The sequence below is a fragment of the Macaca thibetana genome, chromosome 17, assembly GCF_024542745.1.
Source record: "Macaca thibetana thibetana isolate TM-01 chromosome 17, ASM2454274v1, whole genome shotgun sequence".
In the NCBI taxonomy this organism is placed as follows: Eukaryota; Metazoa; Chordata; class Mammalia; order Primates; family Cercopithecidae; genus Macaca; species Macaca thibetana.
Genome location: NC_065594.1, coordinates 9,910,891 through 9,933,109, shown reverse-complemented (window position 1 = coordinate 9,933,109; position 22,219 = coordinate 9,910,891). Strand labels below are relative to the sequence as shown.

General features: G+C 49.2%; 1 protein-coding gene across 10 annotated transcripts in view; it reads left to right on the top strand.

Moving 5' to 3' along the window:
- Positions 1-22,219, top strand: part of HMGB1 (high mobility group box 1) — a 979,364-nt gene that overhangs the window by 648,842 nt on the left and 308,303 nt on the right. The window contains exon 1 of one of the 10 annotated variants that reach the window (XM_050766931.1): positions 1,366-1,375. The exons of 8 other annotated variants lie outside the window; for them this stretch is intronic. The gene's annotated coding sequence lies outside the window, so the exon portion shown is untranslated. Of the gene's footprint in view, positions 1-1,365; positions 1,376-7,560; positions 7,571-22,219 lie in introns of those variants that run through there. One more of the 10 variants, XM_050766937.1, reaches the window with a different exon arrangement.

Sequence of the window (22,219 nt, the reverse complement as noted above, 5' to 3'; positions counted from 1 at the left end):
AATCTCACTCTGCAGCCCAGGCTGAATTGCAGTGGTGCCATCTGGCTCACTGCAACCTCCACCTCCCGGATTCAAGCTATTCTTCTGCCTCAGCCTCCCGAGTAGTTAGAATTACAGGCACGAGCCACCACACCCAGCTAGTTTTTGTATTTTTGGAAGAGACAGGGTTTCACCATGTTGGCCAGGCTGGTCTTGAACTCCTGGCCTCAGGTGATCTGCCCGCCTCAGTCTCCCAAAATGCTGGGATTACAGGCGTGAGCCACCGTGCCTGGCAAAAGTTAAATATTTGAGATCGTTAAACAAAAGCCTCCATTTAAGGTCTTTGAGTATTTGGGGATCCTATTTGATGGAGGGCAAATTGTAAGTGAAATTACATTGTGCTTCCAGTTTGCCACTATCCAATTTTAAAACAATGTCCGCCTGTGCCCTCATCCTCTCCCACCCACATGGGCTCTCCCTCACCCAGTGTGCTTCTTCAACCCTTCCCTGTGTTTAGAACTGGACTGTCTCTTCTTTCTGTCTGTAGGAATATTTTTCGAGACCTGATCTTTAGAATTTCTGAATGTGAGTGCATATGGCTTTACACAAAGCATACGTAGTAAAAAGCTTCGTGTTGATTACATTTGTATTAATCCGGGGCTTTGAAACCCACTAGGAGGGTATTCTCTTATAATGCTCCTCGCGTTGATGCTGTGGTATGAGTCCCTGGATCTGGCTGATTTGAAGCAAGAGGTACCTATGCAGGACTGGGTGCTCCCCAGCCTTTCATGCTCCCTCCAGCTTTCCAGACAGCTTGGCGGGATGACAGTGTGCCCTCAACCTTCTCCCACACATCCAACGCCTCCAAGGAGAACAAGGGCGTCATTGATTTCAGGCGCTGGTAGGAATGTGCAGGGGCGGGCAGGCTTCCAGCACTCAAGCTTCCCTTGAAGATAGAAAGTGCAAGGCTACCAGGAGCACTGAGAGGCCACAGGCTGGGCCCAGCCAGGAATCCACGGGGAAATGCTCTTGCCTGGCTTCCTGAGCCTCAGGGCTGGAGTGGACACAGGGCTCCTGTCTCGGTGCCTTCAGTGGCTGGGCTGGCCTGGGCTGGCCTGGGCTGGCCTGGGCTAGCCTAGGAGTCTGGGGCAGAAGTTTATTTAAAGAAGCTACTCTGAGTTCTGTGGGTGGCACAGATCCAAAAATTTCATATATATTCAATGTCAGACTGAGCATTTTTCTGTGTGCCAGGAAAAATCCTTTACATAATTAGCTCATTTAAGCCTCACACATCTTTATGAGGCAGGATCAGCACCATTTTATACTCAGTTGAGGAAACTGAGTCAAAGAGAAGAATGAAACAGACCTGAAATTACACAGCCAGTAAGAAGGGGGGCTGGGAATGAGCCCAGAGCCCTCCCACCCCAAGGTCCAAGTTCATGGCTGCTAGCAAGCATAGAGCCAGCACAGAAGGAGACGAAGAGCACAGACCTTGTCCCTTGCTTCCTGGCTCAAATCCCAGCTCTGCCACTTTTCAGCTACGTGACTTTAGCAGGTTGCTAAACCTCTCTGTGCATCAGTTTCTTTGAGAGTAAAATGAGATAATAATAGGAGCTAGCGCATGAGGCTATATGTGGATTAAATCAGTTAATATACGTGAGTGCTGAAAATAGCCCCTGGTGTGTGTATATATGTGTGTGTGTGTGCTTGCGCGCATGCGCGTGCTGTGTGTCTGCTATCGTATGTCCTAAATACAACTTCTCATTCCTGCTCAATCTTGTTTTGTTAGCTCCTTCTCCACCTCTCAGGGAAGAACATCTAACTCCTGAAACCCTTGCTAATTATTTTGGAAACAGACTTTCTGGAGGAGGTCAGCAAATGCCACATTCCAGCTGCTGTGTCTTCTTTCCATGCAGCTGGACATTGCTAGGTGATATCTGCTGCCTGCAAAGGTGCTGGGAAGCCCTACTTCCAGGGCTTGGTGGGTACCATGTTATCCAGAGGAGACGGTTCCCAGCCAGCCTCTGCCAGATGGGTGACTGGGCGCCACCCCTACGGCTGATGCCACTGGCACTCCCCAAGCAGAGGCGGCTGTGTTCTCTGAAGCCCTCATTTTGCCAGAGTCATATGGCGCCACGGCCAGCCACCCGCCTGCAGGGCCTGACATAGCACTTAAGGGAACTGGCTTCTGGTTTTTCCCACAGAATCCATGAACTCATGGGAGGCTGTGCCGCAGGTCAGAAATGAGAATGAACCCTTCTCTCCAGTGCCGGAAGCCCTGTTATGATCCCACAGCCCCATCTTCCTCATTCCCCAACTCTGCCTCCTCTCCACCTCCTTCAGTCAGAGATCCTCAACCCGACTCCCTGCGAAGGCCCGTGGGATGGCCTTGGGCCTGCACTCTAACATTGGGCATGTGCAAATCCTGGGAAGACGCTCAGTTATCAGCATCCTCTCAAAAGAGGTTCATGACCTGAAAAAGTCAAGGACGCTGGCTTCCATAGGATGAGCCAACCAGTTAGGTTGGGTCCTCCGGGAAAGGCTCCCAGCTAGAGTTATGTGTGCAGAAGGGCTATAGCTGAGCAACTCCCGGGAGGGGCCGGGGGAGAAGTGAGCCAGCCCCACAGAGAGCTCTGGGGCACAGACCACCCAGGAGAGGAATCCCGTGGTGGACAGAAATGCCAGGCCTTTGGACAACTGCCTTGCTCTGATGTGGGCCTGGGCCAGCCCAAGGAGGGCACAATCCTGTTTGAAAGCTGAGGCTTAGTCTGACGAGCTGCGAGTGGGCAGCTGTCAGTAGCCACGCTCCTTGTAGCTGGGCCTGGAATCCCTCGTGGAAGGGGAGCGCCCTGCCTGCTGCATGGCCCTGGGCAGCTGCTGCGCACGGCTGCTGGCGGACAGTCACCAAGGTCCATCAGACCTGCCAAGGCAAATCTGAATCCTGTATGCGGCTCCATCCAAAGCAAGCTGAGACTCTTCCACTCTTAACTTAGAAAACGCCCTCTCCCAGCTGCTAGGTCCTGAACTTGACCTGGGGAAGAGAACGACAAGGCCATGCTTGGGCAGGAGAAGCTAGGTGTAGGCAAGGGAATCTTTACATTATGAATGGGTTGTATACATGTTGCTTGTTGTTTAGAGAGTGGAATACATTTTGTCCTGGAAATCCTACTATAAATGGGGGGATGGGCACCCGGGTTTTCTTGCAAAAGCCTGTTAGCTTTCTAATGATGTTGAAATGGTAGGAAGGGTCATCCAGGGAGGACCTCCACGCCCGCGCATCTCCTCTGGGTTGCCCAGGCAATCCCGCAGTAGCCGAGGCTGGACGCAGCTGACCCCAACAGACAGGAGAAACACGCCAGCACCACAGGAAAGAATCAGGCTGAAAGGGTGTCCCAGGACTTCCGTGGCCTAGAATTAGAGAGACATCGCATGGGGCAAGGTTCCAAGTAGGGTTCGTGGCAGGGAGGGCCCCTGCCGCAAAGGGACTCAGTCTTGTGCGAGGGAGGTCAAGTTGCCTCTTGATTTGCAGCCGTATTTCTCGCCTACACTTGAGACCGTCACCAGCCCAGGTGCCTTTCCAGTCACCCTCACGGGAAGGCTCATCCACGCCGGAAGGAGGGAACCTCTTCGTTAACCTCTAGCATGCCGGTGCCTGCCACCCCCCGGCGCGGGAGCCCGCAGGAGCAGGCGCGTGGACGTCCTGAGAGCTGCCACTAGATGGCGCGTCCGCCCTGCCTACTCAGGAGCCCCGCGCAGGGCACTGGGTGCGGGAGCCCCGCTAATTGTCCTCTAACGAGAAGGTGGCTCCCAAAGTGCCCTCCTCGCAGGGAAAGCGCCAGGCTCCTATCAAGGGGAATGGCTTATTTATCCTCTAACGTGAGGAAGCTTCCACACAGCATCAATTAAACACATTAAATGTGACCAGAGTGAGAAAACATCTAAAGGATAGAATATTGAGTTGTTGCCATTGACAGATATCAAATCACCCATTCTGGTCTCGGTGACATGTACAGTTGACCTTGAACAACACAGGTTTGAACTGTGCGTGTCCACTTAGAGGTGGACCTTCTTCTGCTTCTGCCACCCCTGAGACAGCGGGACCAACCCCTCCTCTTCCTCCTCCTCCTCAGCCTGCTCAAAAGACCACAAGGCTGAGGGCCTTTATGGCAATCCACTTCCACTTAATTAGCAGTCAATTTATTTCCTCTTCCTTATGATTTTCTTAACAACATTTTCTGTTCTCTAGCTTCCTTCATTGTAAGAATACAGTATATAATACATTAACATACAAAATACGTGTGAATCGACTGTTTATGTTATCAATAAGGCCTCCAGTCAACAGTAGGCTATTAGTAGTTCAGTTTGGGGGAGTCAAAAGTTGTACATAGATTTTAAACTGTGTGGGGACTGGCACTCCTAAAGCCTGCATTTGTCAAGAGTCACCTGTAGACGGGTCCTGGGAAGGTTCTCAAATTTTCTTTTTTGCTTTTTTTTTTTTTTTTTTTTTTTTGAGACAGAGTCTGATGCTGTCACGAAGGTTGGAGTGCAGTGGTGTGATTTCAGCTCACTGCAACATCCACTTCCAGGATTCAAGCGATTCTCCTGCCTCAGCCTCCCGAGTAGCTGCGACTACAGGCGCGTGCCACCACACCCAGATAATTTGCATATTTTTAGTAGAGATGGGATTTCACCATGTTGGCCAGGCGGGTCTCAAACTCCTGACCTCAAGTGATCCACCAGCCTTGGCCTCCCAAAATGCTGGGATTAAAGGTGTGAGCCACTGTGCCTGGCCGGTTCTCAAATTTTCTGAGATCAGATGGAGTCTGCCCCTCCACCTGGCAGGCCGAAGGCTGGGGCTTGCAGAGCTGTGGCGTCTGTTACCCCAGACACTGCGGGTGACCTTGCCTCTTACTAACTTTTCTTATCAGTACCACTTGGACACGCACCCTTGTGAGGACGTGGGTGATAATGTGGAGGTTAAATAATATGGTCTCTGATGATATTTTCTATGCCGTCTGTTTGCAGGGCAGTCTTAAAGATCTGGACTACAGCAGACCTGAATCAAATAAGAATATGCCCAGATATGGGGTATTTGGGAGCAGACTATGAAACAAGGAAACTGAAGTCCTAAGCAGATCCACAGTTCCAAACTCTGATCTGTTTGAGGCCACATCAGATCCAGGATGCTATTACGCTATTAAGGTTGTGGCTTGGTACATTATGCAGATGATGGGGAAAGGCCTGCAGGAGAAAGGCCTACCTTTCCTGGATTCCAAAAATAGTGGTCTCCTAAGCAGTTGATCTGCTTTTATGTTAAATATTCATGTTTCTCTTTCCCAGTTAACTCCTAGAGCCAAACTCATGGCCCACAGGGAGAAACCGTATCAACCTGCACGGTGTGCTTTTAATTTTCCTCACCTTGTTCCAGCCTCCATTTTATGTTGCTACTCTTTTCTTTCCTTTCTTTTTTGCTCAGGCTTTTAGCACATATTTAACTTTTATTTTATGTGTCCTCCTCTTCAAACTACCTTAAGTCCTTTTTGGAACAGAGCGGAACACAAATAAAATAAAATAGGTGTCAGATACATTCTCTCTGTGACCTTGCATTGGGTCAAAGGGCTCATGAATGTGGGTTACCTGTAATCTTTTGTAGGAAAACAGGATTTTAAAATTCTCTGCCAGACTTCCCAAGTGGTGACATTTTCCTGTACTACTTCTTTATTATTTCCTTTAATTTTGATTAGCCTTTGACTCGGACACCTCTGACTAGTATCTTCTAGACTTTTCTCTTTTGCATGTAATACACAAAGCTTTCTTTTTCTTTTTTTTTCTAATTTCAGAAAGTGTATTTTAATTTATCAGAGAACTTAGGTGGCTGACTGAAAAAAAAAAGGAGGGAGGTACAAATTTAAACTTTTTTCCATCAGGAGTATTGTAAACCAGCAATACCATTCCACTAGTCTGGCTGGCACTTTCAAAACCTATCAAGGAACAAGGAGAAAGTCATGGCAGGGTCACTCAAAAATTCATCTATCGCCAGGCGCGGTGGCTCATGCCTGTAATCTCAGCACTTTGGGGAGCCAAGGTGGGCTGATCACTTGAGGTCAGGAGTTTGAGACCAGCCTGGCCAATGTGGTGAAACCCCATCTCTACCAAAAATACAAACATTAGCTGGGCGTGGTGGTGTGCACCTGTAGTTCCAGCTACTCTGGAGGTTGAGGCAGGAGAATTGCTTGAACCCAGGAGGTGGAGGTCACAGTGAGCCAAAATCATGCCACTGCACTCCAGCCCGGAAGACAGAGCAAGACCCTGTCTCAAAAAAAAGAAAGAGAGAAAGAGAAAAAGGAAAGAAAGGAAGGAAAGAAGGAAGGAAGGAAGGAAGGAAGGAAGGAAGGAAGGAAGGAAGGAAGGAAGGCAGGCAGGCAGGCAGGCAGGCCTCATCTATCCCCTAAGTAATATATGTGGCTGCTGTTGCTATTACAAGTATTGAGAGACTCTCGAAGTCCTCAATTCCTGAAACTCAAAGATTGCCCCCAAAATCCAGACACAGTAGGTGCTCAGTGCTATCTGTTGAATGAATTAATGAAGCCAAACCAAGAGGCTGGGGAAGAATTAATGAATTCATTGGGTCTGTTCATGGCAGTTCTATTACCTGAGGCCCCAGATGGGACTGATGTACTTTCAAAGACACCGGTCTCTGAAGATTTGCTAAACTGTTGCTGTGGTATTCTCAAGGAGAGAGGGGCTGAGCAGACACAACTGGTCTCTGAAGAAGGGCAGTTTTGAAGCAGAAAGCATCAGTGGACCAGGAAAACTTATTTGCAGAAGCCCCTGGAAATGCCATTATTCTATAAAATGAGCCCTTCCCTTTCCTCTTCCACTCACCTCCCCTCCTTCAAGTAGGAATAACTTGCCTCATTCACTCCAGCAAGGAACCCAAGACCGCGATCCTACAGCCTCTCCTTCCCTATGCTGCCTTCTGAACGCGTGTCCTCAGAATTCGCTGTTTTTCCCCCTGAAACATTTTATGTCATTGGCCAGGCCTAAAAGGCTTAAAAGAACAAAGAAAATAATTCGTCTGTGGGTTTGGCCTGTCTCAACAACAGATTTCTCTAATCCAGGACAAAAGCTGGACTTGCCAAGGACACACATTTGTAATTAAAATATGCATTTATATTTGAAAATTTCACCAGTTGGTATTTTTTTTTTTCAAGTCGGCGGACGCCTCTCTTTCTCCCGGGCTCCCAGCTCTCGTGCCTTCGCCTTGGCTTCTTTTTCAGGATCTTGGAGCACCCGAGCCTTGTGGGGCCTGGCCTTCTAAGCAGCAGCAGAGAACGCTTGGGTGAGGAGGCCTCTCAGCAGGCTGGAAGCGTTTGCTTTCCTACCCAGCCTCCCTCCCTGCCAGGGAATCGTCAAGCCTGAGGGAAGTGCTCCCCTCCTATGTTTACGAAGCACTAAATTTACGAAGTCATTAATTCCCTTCATAAAGACGGAGCCTAATGGAGTTTTCTATTAGTCATTGAGATCGCGGTTATAACCCTGAAAGATCAAGACAGCAATCAGGAGTCTAAATTGAAGTGGGAGTGGGGGGACAGCAAAGTCATTTCTCCTCTGTAGCTGTCAGACTTTCCTGTTTTAAAGGGAAATATTGTGAATATCTTAATCACTACCTCACGCACTTGTTTACTTTTATTTTTTTCCTTTTCAGAACATTCAGAAATGTGGTGTAGATGCACACGGATTCATCCTCCAGGCATGTATATCTCAGGGGACGGAGTTCTTTGTCCTAGTGACTGAAGCTACCCAAAGATTCCCCCAAAATCCAAACACAGCAGATGCTCAGTGCTAGGTGTTGAATGGATACATGAATGAACGCAGCCAAGCCAAGAGGCTGGGGAAGAACTGATGAACTCACTGGGTCTATCTGTGCCAGTTCTCTGACCCGAGGCCCCACATGGGACTGATGTACCTTCAAAGATGTAAAGATTAGCTCAACTGTTGCTGCTTAGTAAATCTCCCAGGGTGAGTTTCTAGGGTGTTTCTAGGGTGAGTGGTCACCTTAGGGAGAACCAGGGTCGGGGCCATGGCCCCCACAAGGCCAGGCACACAGTCCTGGGGTGCTCTGGACAGGAAAACTAGAAATAGGGGACCCTGCTTTTCCAGTGCTCAAATTACTCAGGCCTCCAGGGAGTCCCTTACCCCATTCGGGGCCATAGAGCTGCAGGGAGCCATCCTGTCCCAAGCCTGCTCGTCTCTTTGCAAGCCCAGACCACCCACTTTGGGCTTTGGGTGGAGAAGACAGGTGCATTCCTAGTCAAGAGAAGTTTCCCTGCACAGAGTCTAAGGAACGGCCTCCTCTGGGGCCTTACAGGCCCTCCACAGCTCACCAGTGAGCCCCGCAAAGACACCTGTTGACTTCGGTGTAGCCTCATCTTCCAGAGAATGCCCTGGGACGCCACGTGGCTGTAAGAAACATTGCTGCGGTCCAAGGAGACAGCTGTGGTGGAGGAAAAGCAGCAGTTTTCAAAATACACCCACAGACCTGCGCCAAGACCGCCAGGAAGGGAAGCTCATTCAGAATGTAGACTCTCCCCCGACTACCGCCACCGTCCGCAGCTCCTGCAAAACCAGAAGTTCTAATGCTGGGGAGTCGGGGAGCTCGGCCTTCACTTGAGGAAAGAGGCTTAAATGGTTTCTTCACCTGTCTCTGGGCCCCTGACACATTCAGCCCTCCCAGGCTCCGGGGGTGGTCCCAGAAGACTCTCCTTTAGGGTGTAGGAACCCTGGGTTCCACGGCGGGGGTGCTGCCAGTGGCTGCCTGGGACTCCCAGCGTATCCCTCCCGGTGATGCTGGTCAGCAGGTCAGAGGTTTCAGTCCTTCTTGACTCTGAAATCTAGTGTGTGTGGTCACTGTTCTTACCTCCTTGCTCCTGCGTGAGATCCTGGTGGAGAGTAGAATCTCTCCACTAACCCCTCCATAGTGTGCTTCAGGTACCCTAGACAGGGCCTCTGTCCTCCTTGGCTACCTACTTGGCGCTTGGGGTCTGACCCTCTCCTGTTCACATCCCTGGCGAGGAACCTCCCTGAGCAGTTGTCAGTGGGAGAAATGTACAGGGGCGCACCAGGATCAGGGCTGACTTGTGGGAAGGAATTCCCAACCTCTGGCTGTCCAGTGAGGTCAGGGCGTCTTGGAGACCATGGCACCTGTGTGGGACCCGTCTCCTTGGAGAGCCTTTTGGAAGGATGCTGGGATGTTCATCTCGTGTTAGTCTTTCCACTGGGCCATGCCCATGCTGCTAGAGGCAAGTAGCTGGAGCCAAATCCTGGCCCTGTGTCTCACAGCTGTGTGACCTTGGGTCTGTTACTCACCTTCTCTGAGCCGGTTTCCCTATCTATAAAGTAGAAACAATCATAATGATAATGGAGATAATGTTCCTTCAGCGTGAATGAGATAACAAAAGCTCAGGTCAGGCCCGAGTAGCTGGTGCTGAAACACGTCTGCTGCTTCTCCCCTCCTCCAGCGTTTCACACTGTGCACCCATACTAGGAACTCAGGGGCGTTCCTGGACCCTCAGGGGAATGATATCACGGAACCATACTAATTGCCTAAGTTTCGCAGGCAATCTGATATGCCTAGTATTTGTTCCTGAGTCTGAGCGGAGATCGTTATTGTTCATCTTTTAAATCAACAGGTTGCCCAGTCTGTTGATGATACCTCCCATCAAGACATATGCTCCACCAAGCTAAGAGCGGATGATGCCAGAGCCGTCTTGCTTCTTGGATTTTCTTCTGAGCCCCACCGTGCTGGGGTGGCTCTGAGCATGGTAAATATTTAAGCACACGTCTTGTGTAACTGTCACAGATCCGGATGCACCGGGAGCCATGGAGCCACAAGCTGGCACCTGTCTAAGTGTCCCAGCTTCGAGAGACGGTGTTTGTGCCAACATTGGGAGTCTGTTGGCGACCAGTGGCTGATAGGTAGCAGAATTCTGTGGTCTGTTAATTGTCTTGGAAACAAATCCTTGAATTGGGAGAAAGAGAAAGCAACTGTAATTAAAGCTTCCCTTGGGCAGAATTTCCCTGTGCAGGCAGTTGGCACATTTTTTGTGTGCCCGTTAAGCTCCAGGCACTGGGCTAGGAACTTTACATACCCTGAAGCTTTTAATCCTGATAACAGCCAAAGAAGAGACTGTTACTGTCACCAAGAAACAAAGGCTCAGAGAGGTTAAATAGTCTGCTCAGAGTTCTACAGCTACTCGGTGTCAGAACTAGGGAATGAAGCCAGAGTTGGGAAACGTAGCTATGAAAAAAGAGAGTTGATGTCACCGTTTTAAAACCCTGATGCCCTGTCAGCAACATCGCTCAGAGACTGAGATCCTTGAGACCAGGGAGGAAGCCAGTGTTTGCAGGGAATGCCTTTCGGTTCCACCACTAGGACAGATGCTAAACCACATCCTGATGCCTCATAGATGCCCAATGGGGAAATAGATTCTGTCGTGTCTCAAGGTATGTATTCATTAAAACCCATGGGAACGGAAAGACAGCAGAGGAAAAGAAAGCAGAACAACGCAGGATGAAGGGGCTGTGCTGCCTGCATTAAACAGAACCCAGGAAGCTGATTACAGCAGAGATGGAGGCCACCTCCCCTTCCTCTCTGCCCCGCCATCCTCAGCATTCTCCCCCTGCTCCTTGAACAGCCCTTCCTGCCACTCAGGGGACACCCTACACACGACACGGCCACTGTCAGGCTCCAGGAGTCTAGATAGGAACAACCAGATACACGATGAGCCTACAGTGTTGTTTTAAATTTCATGTTATTTATTTATTTATTTTAGGGGTAGGGTCTCACTCTGTCACCCAGGCTGGGGTACAGTGGCACAATCATAGCTCAATCATAACTCACTCACTGCAGCCTCAGAGTCCTGGGTTCAAGTGATCCTGTTGCCTCAGCCTCCCAAGTAGCTGGGACTATAGGCGTACACCATCGAGACCAGTAATTTATTATTATTCTTTGTAGAGATGGGGCTTAGCTTTGTTGCCCAGGCAGGTCTCCAACTCCTGGCTTTAAGCAATCCACCCACTTTGGCCTTCCAGAGTGTTGGGGTTACCGGAGTAGACATTGTGCCCAGCAAGGTTACAGTTTAAAATAATCACAGAAGTCGCTTTCTGAGAGAGTTCAAAAACAAATGTTAGGGAAATTCTGCCAGAAAGATGTATAAGAGCCGGACTTGGGGAAGGTTTTAAGAAAGAGGGACTGGAGTGGGACCCTCACAGGTGAGTAAGGTCTAGATAGTTGGGGTGGGGCTGAGGAAAGAAGCTTCTGGGTGTGGCCCTATCCTCACAGCGGATGACAGTGTGGGGAGGGAGAGGGCACAGAACTTCCACTGGGCACCAGGGGAGGTGAGGGCGATCAGGCGTGGTACAGAAAATCACATAGGGCCTTGAGAGCCACTTCTAGCGACAACTGTATTCTGAGTGCACTTATGGGGTCTGCTGAAGGGTTTTCGACTAATGGGATGAAATCAACTAGGAATACCAATGGGTCTGTTGGTAAGACCAGGACCTGCCTTTGGGTCTCCAGCATGGTACATGGGTCAGGTGTTATGTATGTGTTGAACTGAATTTAGGTTTGTAGATGGATAGGAAAGAACAGGGATCTTTGATCTGGTGTAAATCCTACTCTTCATTGGAAGTGGAAGTTAACGGTTGCCAACCCCCCAAAAGACAACAAACCCTTTAGTCACAAAGATTATGAAGTCATCTCAGGTTGATCCCTCTTTGCTGCCTAGAGCCTTTCCTAGTAAATAATAAATGTTTCAACAAGTGCAAATCAAAATAACACTTCTTTTGTTCCTGGTTTATAAATGAGTCAGTGCTGAATTCTGATGGTAAGAAGCAAACCCCTATGATAGTCTAAGAAGCTTGCCTCAAAGTCTATGCCTACCCTTAGTCCTGGTCTTCCAAGCTTGCTTCCCAAGCCAGCCTCATGTGTGGAGAGCTGCTGAAGTGAATGAGTACTTAGCTGCCAAAATGTACCCAAACTTTTGCAGCAGAAATAATAGTAACGTGACATATAGAATGCTAAGAAATGGTTACCAAGTGTCATATCAAGAAACGCTGCATGAACTTGGACAAGAAGAGAAGCAAGCGCATTGGTTCATGCTGGTGGGGGAACTCTAGCCTCAGGAGCCACTGTTTGGACCAAACGTTCCAGCTTGTCTGCCATATGCTTCTCTCTGGATTTTGGCTTCATTCTCACCAAAGGGCTGTGGACCCTTTTCCCCAGCAGGTACACAATCTGACCACCAGCAGCTTCGAGATTCTTCTTCCTCCCCCGAAAAGGAATATTTCTTTTCTTTTCTTTCTTTCTTTTTTTTTTTTTTTTTGAGACAGAGTTTCGCTCTTGTTGCCCAGGCTGGAGTACAATGGTGCAATCACGACTCACTGCAACCTCCGCCTCCTGGGTTCAAGCGATTCTCCTGCCTCAGCCTCCCAACTAGCTGGGATTACAGACATGTGCCACCATGATTGGCTAATTTTTTGTATTTAGTAGAGACGGGGTTTCACCATATTGGTCAGGCTGGTCTCAAACTCCTGACCTCAGGTGATCCACCCGCTTCGGCCTCCCAGAGTGCTGGGATTACAGGCAAGAGCCACCACACCCAGCCAAAAAAGCAACATTTCTTCCCCACCAGCAGCAGCACAGATAAATCTCAGGGAGAGACCCTGATCAGCTGTGACTGGGTTGGTGTCCTCCCTCAAGGGGACTATGGCCATGGAGGTGGAGACACGGAAAGGGATGACAGCCCCCATTCGGACCACATTGCTGGAGTCTGGGGACCAAAGGCAGTTCTGTCAAAGAAGACAGAAGGACATAAAGGACCCATTTTGACCCAGGAAGCCAACCGAATGGTGTGCATACCAGCTTGTCGTGAATGGAGGCCTGGAAGAGTTCTGTCATTCTCCTGAGTGGCCCTCCCTGGGTTTCCGGGTCCCTGCCTCCAGTTGCTTCTGATTCCTGATGATCAAAAGACCTCACCTATTTTTTTCACCTCTTTGAGTCAAACTGCCCTCTCTGCTGGATCCTCAGTGGTCACTGATGCCTGCAGTTAAAAATTCAACCTTTCAATGATACAAAGAAAGAATAAATAAGACCTAGCATTTGCTAGCACAACAGGGTGACTATAGTAAAACATAATTTAATTGCACATTTTAAAATAATTAAAGGAGTATAATTGGATTGTTTGAAACACAAAGGATAAAGCTTGAGGTGACAGACACCCTATTTGCCCTGCTGTGATTGTTACGTATGACACACCTGTATCAAAATATCTCATGTAACTCATAAATATATACACTTGCTGTGTACTCACAAAAATTTTTAAAAATCAACCTTTCTATAGAGTTAACATTGTGCCAAGTAGGCACAACAATGAGAAACGACAAGAGGAAATGATGAACTAAAATGCCTATTTTTTCTTATGAAGCGATGTAATACAGAAGGCTTAGTTTTCTGGTTGTCTGGCCAATAGAAATCCTGTCATTGCCCTTGGTTATCAAATAGACCTCACATTCTTGTCAGTCAAAGAACCGTGGAAATCTGCAGCTTAAAAATGTAAGATGTGGGTGACATCAGATTAAGTTTGATTTCATTGTTCATCAGAAGTTCACAGATGTGTCCCCTAATGACTAGGGTTTTGATGTCCTCAGCTAAGGGTAAGTGACCAATTAGGTCATCGGTCATTGCCATCCCTAGTGGTTAAAGCTTGGCCAGGAGCAATCCCACTTATTAAGAAAAATGCCTTGCCGAGAGGTAGAACGTTGATTTAATTTAGGGATGGTACAATTGTATCTGCACATTCTGCATTTCACTGTTGATACAGGCTGAGGCTGCCCGGCTGGTTGCAATTGTTTTAAATCCGCTGGCACCATTGATCCCTAATTGACCCCAGATTCCTGAGCGCCAGGAGCAGCCCTGACTTGTTTATCGCTGGCCCTGGGCCGCCGTGCGGGTGTCCACTGAGTTCTGCCGAGCTCAGCCACAAAGGCTGCTCTCTGACTGTGAGTGAGCCTCGCCCACAGCCAGCCAAGCCCATGGCCAGCAGGCGGACCTCCTCCAGTTTTCAATAACAACAGGGCCTCCCTGTAGCTAAAATGCTTATTTTCTCTTATGCAGCGGTGTAATGCAGAAGCCTTGGTTTTCTGGTTATCTGGCCAGTAGAAATCTGGTCACCCCCTTGGTCATCAAATAGCTTGCTGCTACTGCCTGGGCAGGCTATAACCTATAAAAACATTGAGGGCAGTTCACTTCACTCAATGACAAGCCGCGCTTTTGCCCTGCGGGTACCTCCCAAGCCTTAGCCAGCTGGCTTTGAAAGTCTCATGTGGGTGAGTGGGTGCCTGGCTGGGTGCAGCTGATGCCCCCCTCCCTGATGACACCTGTAACTCATCCCCAGTGTCATATTTATGTACAGAGAAAAGTGAGTTAGTGCTTTGAGAAATCAGCTGTGCACACAAAGAGCAAACCAGGACCCTCTCTGGTCCCAGCTGGTTCTGTTGGAGTGAGCCGGCGCTCTGGGAAGCCACATTTGGTGTGGGAATGCAAGCTGCAATTTGGTCAAAGGTACCTTGACAATGTGAAGGAGACTGCATTTAAGCCCTGCACTAAAACAATGGGGAGCCTGAGTCCAGTATTTATTGGGTGTTCCAATAAAGATCTAGAGCACAAAGGCTCTCTGGGGACCTCCATCACAAATAGCGCAGCACACGTTCATCTGGCCACACTGGCACTTGTTAGCTCTCAAGCAGATTCAGATGGGGGCTGGGGGCTGTGTTCCCTCCAAGAATCCTGCTGGCCTACCTTGAAAACCAAAGCTGCATGGTCAGATGCAGACAGGAGGAACATTGCTAAGCCTCGGAAACCATTTAAACACTTTGAACAGAATGGCTCCTCAATTGAGGACAAAAGTACGCTTTTCTCTTAAACTGCAAACCTGGAATGTGCCCTCTGATGATTACAGGCAAAATCCACACTCAAGTGATGGGAACCAGGCCCATGCTCTGCATATGGTGTCCAGGCTGTGGGGCAGCTGTGCCTTAATGAGATCCAGAAGCCTGCCCGCTCCCCAGCAGGCTGTTGGGAGCAAGGGCATCAGCACGGTTCCCAAAGGCTCCCCACCCTTCTTGGAGGCTTGGCACCTCGCCCGCCTGAGCCCAGGGTTCTGCACATATGCACCGGAGGCAGCCTGGTCCCCCATACATGGATGCTTTGGTTGGATGACCGGAAAGGGGTGTGGTATGGGGGTGAGAGCATCTGAACAGACTGAGTTTTACCCAGGGCCTCCTCCTTGGCTCAAACCATGACCTGCCTGCATTCAAATCTGTCTCTCTCATTACCACACTAACTGCATCTGCAAAATGCAGATACACTTGCTGTTTTTGCACTTGGTGGAAACGACATCTTTTTTTTTGGAATGTAATAAAGTCCAGTGATAACACAACTACAGTAACGTAAGATCAGGCCAGGCGCGGTGGCTCACTCCTATAATCCCAGCACTTTGGGAGGCCGAGGTGGGCGGATCACGGGGTCAGGAGATGGAGACCATCCTGGCTAACATGATGAAACCCCGTCTCTACTGAAAAAAAAAAAAAAAAATTAGCCAGGCGTGGTGGTGGGTGCCTGTAGTCCCAGCTACTCCAGAGGCTGAGGCAGGAGAATGGTGTGAACTCAGTAGGCTGTGCTTGCAGTGAGCCAAGATGGCACCACTGCACTCCAGCCTGGGCGACAGAGGGAGAATCTGTCTCAAAAAAAAAAAAAAAAAAATCCATAAGATCAGATGGGTATAAATAAGGGAGGTTGATTCCTGCTATCTGCAGCAGATTTACCTAGTCATTCCATCCACCCATTGTAACACAAGCCCACACCTTTTTTAACCTGAATTTTTGGGGTCCTACTTAGGAAGTTATTGCATTTGCTAAGACCCTGAAGTGTGCACAGAAATGTGCAAAGCATGCACAGCCACTCTCTACCTGCTGCCAGGGCCGTGTTGGTGAGATGAAGCTCTGATGAGATGCCGCTGCTAAGGAGATTTCAGCATTAAGGAGCTCAGATTTTAAATGTCAGCAGGTCGTTGTCACTAACCGGCAGTCCCCGAAGCGTAGAGCAGCAGTGAAAGAGGGTACATGTGGCCCAGGTGATGATATTAGACCCTTGTGGAGGTGACACCTAGAAAATGGCTCAATGGCCAGCCTGGACACCATATTCAGAGCATGGGCCTGGTTCCCATACTCTGGAGTGTGGATTCTGCCTGTAATCATCACAGGGCACATTCCAGGTTCTTGGTTGACAAGAAAAGCATATTTTTGTCTGCAATTGAGAAATGAAGACAGAACATTTGTTCTAGTCTCCAGAGGACAGCAGAGTCAGACCTACCCTTGTTGACGAGCTGCCTCCTCACATGCCTCTGGGAAGGGAAATGTGGATGGTATTTAATTCTTCACCATTTTGTCTTGGTAGATGTGACAATGGCACCAGACCCAGCTGCTCCCTGAATGCACAACTGTATTTTCCAGGCCTGCGTCCCCCAGCACCATTATCACAGCCATTGGTCCCAGGGACGGAGCATTCTTGAGCGGAGGGGACCTGCTCATGACATCCTTGCTTTGGTGTCCCTGTCAAATGGGAACACTCTCAGCACAGGGCTTGCTTCATAGAGGCCCTGACACAACTAGGGCATCAAGGAGCTGCAATTCCTAAACAAGAAAGAAATGCGCCTTCCCACAACTTCAGCGCAACCAAGGGAGACGTCAGCTACAGAGGGGAACAAGAAGGTACTGATTTTTCACATTTAATATTCTTCAGACTTTCCAGCAAAGAATCACAGTAGAGATGAGGCCTGGCTGCTCTCTTAGGAGAAGTTTGCTCCACTGTCTGCAGTCCTGGCCTCCTTAGAGGCACAGATCTCTCCAGACTTAATTCCAAAGCTGTTGTGGTCCTCCTCAGAAGGGCACCTCACAAACAGGTCAGCAGCCCAATCCTGTCCTCACAAACAGAATTCCTATGTACTTCTCTCTACCTTCTGGCTTCACCCACAGGGAGTGCATTCCAGAATAGACTAGAATGTTCCAGAACTTTCTGAGAATTCTAGAATGCCTGTACGTTCCTACTGGGAAACCCAGTTTTCTGCTGCAGGACTCTTGCAGATTTCAGAATCCCCCACTTACAGATTCTTCCCCCACATGAACTGCACTGGAGTTCACAGATGGGGTGTACTTTCCCCAGACCAGGTGTCTCTGTTACCTCACTGCCCAAATTCTCCTGCTGCTCAGAATTTTCTCTCCTGTGCCTCCTTTTCCTCCAATTTTCAATCACAGTCCACAGTGGATGTGTAAGAGGCACACCGGGGAAACTTGTAAGCAACTGGTGACAAAGTCAGGCTTCCCTGGCCACCCACGGCAGATATATGCTCCTCCTCTGGGCCCTTGGCATTCAATGTAAAAGCTTGATACAGCTTTTACTACATGACATTGCAAGTGTTGGAAGCCCCTTCTCTAGAAAGTACTATCATTTATTGAGCACTTCCTATGTGAAAGTGGACAACATGCGTTATTTATAATCCTGTGAGACAGGTGTTCCTTGTCCCTTGCAACAGGTAAAGAAGAGACTGAGGCTCAAAAAATTTAAGTAAACATCAAGATGCCACAGCTTAGTAGAGAAATCAAGCTTTGGCTGGGCAGGCCTGGCTCCAAAGCCAGGCTTGCCTCCCTCATCCCTGCTGCCCCTCAGCGTCCTGGGGCCTATAGGTCCCGGCTGAGTCTTTCCTCTCCGTCCTGAGATTTTACCCCAGCACATGAGACTCTCAGTGCTAAAACAAGAACAGTGTGTTACCTCTCACAGGAACATGGACACCTGGATGTTAAGGCAGGCCTGAGGCTTAAAATGTGGGTGCCAGGCTGCGTGGAGGAAGGGGGAAGAACAGGCCTTGTAGACCAGGACAGCTGTAGGATGGGGATTCCTGTCTCAGGGAAGGATGCACGGTACAAGGAGATGAAGAAGGGAATGTCCTTTGTCGTACACTTTGAGAATAAATGTAAAGATCCCCACTTTCCAGAGGATCCCAGCTTTAGCCTCCAGGCCAGAGCACAGCCCTGACCATTTGGAGGGTATAGACAGGACTTGCTAGTGGGCTGGATTTGTCGAGTATTAGAGAAATATTCCTGAGTTTTCTTCCATTTTTATGAATCCAAGAAATACAAAGCTAGTTAAACTTTTTAAAAATACTCATAGGTCCATTGGACTCATCTTCCTCCAATGCTCCTCTCTTGAGAAGTCTTCAGGACCCACCTCCCCCAGGACATAACCCGAGGTCCGTAGGGTGAGCGGCCCACCACAGAAGTGCTTTGCAGTTTCTCTCTATGCCTCTGCATGTGCTGTGGCCACTGCTTGGCCCAAACCTCCCCCTTCCGCCCACTCCCTACTCATCGTCCTCGTCTTCGCCGTGGCTGCTGGGCCTCTCACTCAAGGCCTTCCTGCTCACCATCATTCAAGGCCTTCCTGCCCACCGCTTCCCTGTCAGGGTGAGATGGGCTTTATCTCTCAGTGTCATAGATGCGTGCTTAGCTCACCCTCTAGGCTGGGAGCCCTGCCAGGAGAGGGCCAGTGACTTCTTACTGCTGAGGTCCCAGTAGCCACGACAGAGTTTGGCATGCAGATGCTCAAGAAATGTTTGTTTTGAGGAAACGGAAATGAGCTCTTTAGGGCATGCTAGTAATGGAAATATCCCAGCTTGAAAGATGTTCAGCTCCAGGCTGCAGCCACAGGTGACTCCAGGCTTCCAGACGCTGAGCTTCCCAACAGCTTCTAGCTGGGGTGACTGGGTTCCTAGCTGTTGTGGAGGCTGCTCCTCAGTTGCCATGGGAACCAGCCACTCACAGAACGCCCTTCGCTGGGGCCCCTGAGCTCCGCCCTTACTCCCTGCTGCTGGAGTCTGCTCACAGGCTGCCACGGGAACTGCACAGGGGCCAGCACCTCCCTCCAGACCACCCTTGAAGTCACCTGGGGCCACAAGATGGGGGCTGGACTTCCGGGGGATGGAGCCACCCTGCTTAGAGTTGCTTTCATGGAGAAAGGCATCCAAGATCCAAAGCAACCAGCCAATAAATGAATTACATCCATGAAATGAAATGGCTTCGTTTTCAACAGCCAGTGTGAGAAGGGCAAGAATCAAGAAGCAGGCCAGATGGAAAAATGGAAGAGGAATTCGTTTTCCTTTATCCTCAGAGTGTCTTCTGGATTGGAGGGAAGAGCTGATCTTAGGAAAAGGACACGTGGGGACTTTGTCATACTTGCCAGGAGTGGGTTCAGGCAGAGATTTTACCAATTGGCTTTGAGAGGCAATCAATGGAGTATTTCACAAATGAGGAAACTGAAGCTCACAGAAGTTAAACAAATCCACATCTCTACCTTCTTCCTGGGCCTGCATTGTCTGATCTTCCTTGCAACTAGTAGTGACCACATGGCCAGCCAATGTAGCACAACCAGTGATGAAGGGATGTGCGCCACATCCAGGCCCGCCATTCAAAGTCTGCCATGCATGCCACCAAGCTCTCATCCTCTTCTGGTGATGACCCTGGGGTGACCTTGGAAGTGACCTGATGAAGACAACAGAACCTCCACAGTCTAAGTCCTTGGGTAACTGTACGGAGGAGAACTGCCCAGCCAACCTCTTCCAATGCCAAGATTGTGATCCAAACAAGAAAAAAACATCCACTATGATTATACATGTTGTTGAGGCTTATTTGTTCCCACAATTAGCCTTCCGTAACTGATACATGAGGACAGCCCTGTCTAGCTTCAGCTTCCCTGTACCACATCTGTACCATCCTGTACATCTCTGTGCCATCAAGGGTCAGCTCAGTTGCAGGGCAACTGGTGGCATCTGAGGTATCTTGGCTAATGTTGGGATGGTCCAGAGACACTGGGTCAGAGCTACTCTGTGCATCATGATAGTTGCTTCCTGTGGTCTGGAGGGCTCCCAACAAATTGGCTCCAAGACAGAACATGAATCTTTCATATGACATGTTCTCAGGGAGATTATGGATTTGCTGCATGGTGTCTGATACATAAAAGGTGTTCTGTGAATGCTTATGGATAGATGGATGGATGAGTGGATGGATGAATGAGTGGATGAATGGGTGGGTGGATGGATGAGTGGATGAATGGGTGGGTGGATGGATGGGTGGGTGGATGGATGGGTGAGTGGATGGATGGATGGGTGAGTGAATGGATGGGTGGGTGGGTAGATGGGTAGATAGGTGAGTGGATGAGTGGATAGGTGATGATGGTTTCTACTATAAGGCAGGGGAAGGAGAGAATGTCCTAACATGGACATGGGAGTCTCACTGAGACACTAAAAGAGTAGGCAAGGAGAGAGGGCTGCTCACACCAGTGACAACTCCCTCTGGCTATGTGTTAGTAAGTCCCACTTGCTAGAGAAGAGCAGGAGACTAGACACGGGTAAGCCTGGGAGACCGCAAATGTGTGGTGTAAGTGACCCCTGCTGCTGGGAATGCCTCCCCCGCCCCCAACCAGGGTAGGGGTTGTCATCTTAGCAAATAAAAATACAGGGTGCCCAGTTCAACTCCAATTTCAGATAAGCACGAACATCTGCCCGTGCAATATCGGGGACATTTTTATACTAAAAATATTATCTTGTACCTGAAATTCAGATTAACTGGGTGTCCCATATCTGATCTGACAACCCTAAGCCAGGCTGCCCAGCAAGCGATCTTGTGTGGACAAAAGGAGGAAACAGTGGCATGGGCTGGTTAAAGGCCGCTGTTTCAGGGACTCAAGTCCTTCTGTTAGGGGCAGTTTGCCTCTTCTGAATGTCCAGGAGGCAGGAGACCTCTAGCCACTCCATCTGGCCTCTTTCCTGCATTATGGGAAGTATTCTAAGCTTGGAAATGGCAGGTCTGTAAATAGCGGTGTAAATCAGAGCAGAAGAAAAAAACCACAAAAATATACCTTTTGACCTTCAGTCCACTGGATACAAAAAGGAAATCCATCCAACTCAGCAACTGTTTATTAAATGTGAAACACACCATGTTATTCCTAACAGGAGTTACAGAATGGGAGCACAGGGGACCTTTCTGTTTTTCACCCTAGGAAAAAGTCTCTACATGCTTTTGTTCCGGTCTTAAACATCATTCGCATACAGTTCCTATCACTGTCATAAAGCTGGCATAAACACAGTTGTGGTCAGCATGGATGCGCGGTCAGGCTTTGTACAGACACTGCTCTTTTCTCTTTAGATTCAACATGATTTTTGCTTATTTTCTTGATAGTTCTAGGAATCGTGGGAGGAAATTCTAGAAGTTAAGGAGATCTCACTTCACCCTTTCCTCCTGCACTAATCACATCACAAGTCTACATGAAAACCTCCATAGTGAGAAAAAAAGGCAAGGATGCTAAAGGGATTAGCCATCCCCTTCCTGGGTCGGGAGGACTGGCTAGTCACTTGGCCCTTCACCCTGGCTGGTGCTGTGATGCCCACGTTAATAATGGGACTGAGAGTTGTACCCCGTTCGCACATCGTGGCAGAACCTCTGCCACAATCACCCCCATTCTCACGGGGTTGCTTGTCATTGTCTCCCACTGGCGGCCCTATTTTTTTTTTTTTTTTTTTTTTAGATGGAGATTCACTCTTGTCACCCAGGCTGGAGTGCAGTGGCGCAATCTCGACTCACTGCAACCTCCACCTCCTGGGTTCAAGCGATTCTCCTGCCTCAGCCTCCCTAGTAGCTAGGATTACAGGCACCCACCAGCACACCCAGATAATTTTTGTATTTTTAGTAGAGACGGGGTTTCACCATGTTGGCTAGGCTGGTGTTGAACTCCTGACCTCAGGTGATCCGCCTGCCTCAGCCTCCCAAAGTGCTGGGATTACAGGTGTGAGCCACTGTGCCCAGCCAGGCAGCCCTATTTTTATGCTTGCCTCTCTATAGTCTTTGTCCCACCCAGAAGCTAGAGACATCATTGTGAAATGCCATTCTCCAGCTATCAACCTTCCAGTGATTTCCCTGCCTGTTCAAAAATGTCCCAACTCCTTCCCTCAGTCCACGACGCACAGGATTCAAGCCCTCTGACCATGTTCTCCCACCACTGTCATCCCACCCCACAGGCACGGCCCCCTTTCTGCTTCTCAAACATGCTGAGCTCCATCCCCAAGTAGGGTTCCAC